The sequence below is a fragment of the Babylonia areolata genome, chromosome 17 (assembly GCF_041734735.1).
Source record: "Babylonia areolata isolate BAREFJ2019XMU chromosome 17, ASM4173473v1, whole genome shotgun sequence".
NCBI classification, from domain to species: Eukaryota; Metazoa; Mollusca; class Gastropoda; order Neogastropoda; family Buccinidae; genus Babylonia; species Babylonia areolata.
The window spans coordinates 21,561,580-21,566,579 of NC_134892.1; positions in this window are offsets into that span (position 1 = coordinate 21,561,580).

Genomic DNA, 5,000 nt, shown 5'->3' on the forward strand with positions numbered 1-5,000 from the left:
AGACGGACGGACGGACGGACGGACAGAGAAAGAGACAGAGAAAACCAGAAACAGAGAGCAGACTACATAACCTACAAAAAGAGAAGGGAAAAACTCGTATATCTTTCACCAATTATCGACACGCTCTGTCAATTGTGTCGATCATGACACGGTCACACCACACTCACTCACACACACACACACACACACACACACGCAGACACACACACACACACACACAGACACACACACACGCAGACACACACACACACACACACACACACACACACACACGCCCGCACGCACACACACACGCACACACACAGACGTACATTACAAACAGACATAGAAAAAGACATACATACATACATACATACATACATACATACATACATACATACAGAGACAGAGAGAGAGAGAGAGAGAGAGAGAGAGAGAGAGAGAGAGAGAGAGAGAGAGAGACAGACAGACAGACAGACAGACAGACAGAGAGCAAATGAAAGTGAGTGGCCGAGAAACAGAGAGAGACAGACAGACAGACAGACAGACAGACAGGCACAGACAGACAGACAGACAGTTAGACGCACATGCGGAGAGAGAGATAGACAGGCAGACAAACGAACAGACAGACCGACAGACAGACAGAGAGAATGAGAGAAACAGACAGACAGAAAGGCAAACAGAAACAAAGAGGCAGATGGGATACGTGGACAATAAAAGAAACATAGGGACAAGTATCAGTATCAGTATGACTTGCTCAAGGAGGCGGCACTGCGTTCGGTCAAATCCATACACGCTACACCACATCTGCCAAGCAGACGCCTGGCCAGCAGCGTAACCCAACGCACTTAGTCAGGCCTTGAGAAAATAAAATAAAATAAAATAAAATAAAACATAGGGACAAACGAAGTGGCAGACAGACAGAAAGAGACGGAAAGGACAAACTGAACAAGGGATGAAGAAAGAGAGAGAGAGAGAGAGAGAGAGAGAGAGAGAGAGAGAGAGAGAGAGAGAGAGAGAGAGAGAGAGAGAATGTGTGTGTGTGTGTGTGTGTGTGTGTGTGTGTGTGTGTATGTGCGAGCGCTTTTGTGCGTAAGTGCGTATGTGTGGATATTTGTGTAAGTGTGCGCATGTGCGTGAGCATGAGACACAGAGAGAGAGATAGAGAGAGACAAGGAGAGAGAGAGAGAGAGAGAGAAAGGGAGATAACGCCCGAAACAATCATTGTCACGTCCTCCCTATGGGATGGGTCACGTCAAAGCACACACATGTGTTAATGAAAGATAAGAGACACGTGCACACACACGCACGCACGCACACACACACACACACACACACACACACACACACAGATAAGAGGGAATGATGGAAGAGTCCAGCACTCAAGAGGATTCATTCACATTGTAGGCCAACGTCCCCTTTTATATGTGAACATGCTGTAATGAAAACACCATCACTGCAACGTATGTGAAACATGGGACATCAATTCTAACGTGGAGGAGACAAAGACAAGAGAAGCGTGTGTGTGGTGGGGGGGGAGGAAGGAGGTGGGGGGAGGGGGTACGGAGGGGGGGGGGAGGAGTGTTGGGGGAGAACTGTAAGGAGACGAGAGGTTAACTCACTCAGTACGGCCAGTCCTCTCTTCTCCTCTGCACAGACACTTCGGATGTCCAGTGGGTGTCTCAATGACCCAACCTTTAGCTTCCGTCGTCAGAATTGTGGTATTCTTTGTCAACATTCACCTCTTCAGTGTAAGAGCGTTCCGCTTGTAATATTTTGATGGTTGGTAATTGGGGTGAAACGCTGTTAACGTCGTCTCTTTCGCCGTTCGTATGGAGAGAGTTAATGTGTGGTAGAGAGAAAGAGCGAAACGAGGGTGTAGCGAAAGAAAGAGGCGGGAAAGGTAGCGAAAGAGAGAGGGAGAGAGAGGTGTGTGTGTGGGGGGGGGGGATAGAGAGAAAGAGAGAGAGAGAAAGGAGGGACGGAGAGAGTGAGAGAGGGAGGGAGAGAGAGTGAGAGGAAGAGACAGGGAGGGAGAGAGGAAGGATAGAGAGAGAGATGGAGGGAGAGACAGAGAGAGACAGAGACAGAGAGACAGAAAGAGACAGAGACAGAGAGCGAGAGAAAGACAGAGAGAGAGAGACACAGACACACACGCATAGAGAGACTAGGAGAGAGAGAGATGAGGGACGGAGAGGCGGAGGTGGAGAGAGAAAGAAAGAAAGAGAGAGAGAGAGGGAGAGAGAGAGGAGAGATAGATAGATACATAGAGAGAGACAGACATACAGACAGACACAGTGACAGAGAGACAGAGAGGTGGGAGGGGGACGGTATGGATGGACAGTGTCAGAAAGAGACACGGACAGAAGACGGATCACAGAGAGGGATGCACAGACATGCACCCAATCCTGCAAAAGCAAACCCCGTGTATCGATTCCAAACACTCACACACAAAAATATCCAAAAACAAAACAAAAAACCCCTCAAACTCTAAGGCGCGTGCGCGCATGTATGCCCATGCGTATGCGCGCGGTGTGTCGCGCTGTGCGTGCGTTCGTGCGTGCGTGCGTGCGTGCATGCATACGTGCGTGTGTCCCTGTTTGCACGCGTGTTCGAATCTCACGCCCGAGTGCGCGTTCGATACAGATGATTGTCACAACTCTTCAATAACCCAGCGCTGATGCGGCTACTCTTTATCATTCACCCTTGATGATGATGATGATGATGATGATGATGATGATGACGATGACGAAGACAAACGACAATGAAGACATGCGATAGGGGTGGGAAGTTGGGGAAGGGGGGGGGGGGGGTATTCACACCAACAAACAAACAAGCAAATAGACAAAAACAACAAAAACAACAACAAAAAAGAAAGAAAACAGAGAGAAATCTTTCCCCACCCCTACGCAATGCAACAAAACGATATCCCAAGTATAAAGAACTAAGCCTAGCACACACACCCCACCTGCTCCGTCCCCGCACGCACAAAAAACAAAAAAAAAACAAAAAAAAAAAAACAACCAATCCCTACACTAACAATCACACAACAAAACAGTATCCCAAGTGTAAAGAAAAGAAGCCTTCGCAACCAAAGAATAAGATATCATCCTCTACCCCCACCCATCACAACAACAAAAAAACTTGTCACAGGGGTGTATAAGACTAGAATCATCCTTTCAACACCAGCAAAACGTCATGCATACGGCGGCCATTCAAATTCCCCGTCCGTCGAGGCTTAGCGAGGGATTGTCGCGTCCCAAATTAGTGCCCTATAGTATTACTGTGCTCGACTGGTTCGGTTTTTTGTGCACGTGCGAAACATTATTTGGCACGTCATTCTTTTTTTTTTTTCTTTTTTTTCGGTGTGGGCGGGGGTTGGTTAGGGGGGGGGGGGGGTAGGGGGAGAGGGGTGGCGGTGGTGGGGGTTGGGGTGTGGGGGTGGCGGCAGGGAGGGACGGTGTGGGGGAGCGGGGGGGGGGGGGCATTATTCCAACAACAAGAGTCCCCACAACACACAGTAGTCACACAGAGACAGACAGACATGCAGACAGACAGAAGGGGAAAAACAAAAGGACAGCCACACACACACACACACACACACACACACACACACACACACACACACACACACACACACACACCACCCTGCCCCCTCCCCCTACACATACATACAGAGATAGACACACAGTTACATACAAACACACGCACATACACAGGCAGACACAGGTAGACGTCATGTCACACACACACACACACAGACACACACACAGACACACACACACACACACACACACACTCACAGACACACACACACACACACACACACACACACACACACACACACACACACAGAGACTCTCTCTCTCACACACACACACACACACAGACTCACACACACAGAGACTCACAGACACACACACACACACACAGACACACACACACACACACACACACACACTCACACACACACACACACACAGACTCACAGACAGACAGACAGACAGACACACACACACACACACACACACACACACACACACACACACACACACACACGCCCTCCGCCATCACACATACACACTCACTCCCCCCCCCCCCCCAACCCCCTCCTCCCCCCCCCCCACCACCACCACCACCACTACCCTACCCCATATACGCACACACACACACACACACCCACGCTCTCCACCCACCCACCCACACACAAACAACCCGTCCCAACAGACAGACCGAGTCACACAATAACATATGGGAGGGGATTATCCCCGAAGCAGCCGCTCCTGTCTGCTCCGTGTTGTTGGCATAAACGGCTTCTGATAGCTTGATAGCTCCGCTGTGCAGGCGGTTCCTCTCACACCCATGCAAAGCCGAAAATTAGTCACAAATGTATGGCGATGTGTTACAGTCACAGAGAGAGAGAGAGAGAGAGAGGGGGGGGGGAGGGAGGGAAGAGGAAGGGAGGGAGAAGGGTGGAGCGATGGCGGGGGGGTGGGGGGTTGGGAGAGAGGGAGAGGGAGACACAGGGATAGAGAGACACAGAGAGACAGAGAGAGGGGGAGAAGGGTGTAGCGATGGGGGGGCGGGGGGGATGGGAGGGAGAGAGGGGGGGGAGAGAGACAGACAGAGAGACAGAGACAGAGAGAGAGTGAGTGAGAGAGAGACAGAACACTGAACACTGAACACTGAACACTTTAATGTCAATAGCTTTACAGCCCTAATGACATGGGGGTTCATAATACAAATAACAACATGCATCAATAGTAATAATATTGATGAAAACCAAAACCAAAACGAAATCAATCAATCTGTGCAACAAAGTGCAGTTCGACCATCCATTCAAAGTAATGGCATGTAGTGAGAAATAAAAACAAAAACATATATAAATGTATAACATAAATATTTTCCATATGAGAGTGACAACACAGATTTCACTTTTCACAATGAGCAACACCTGATACTATTTTATTATTGTTGAGTTTTTTTTTCGTCGCATGTTATTCGCTTCTGCAATATATTTT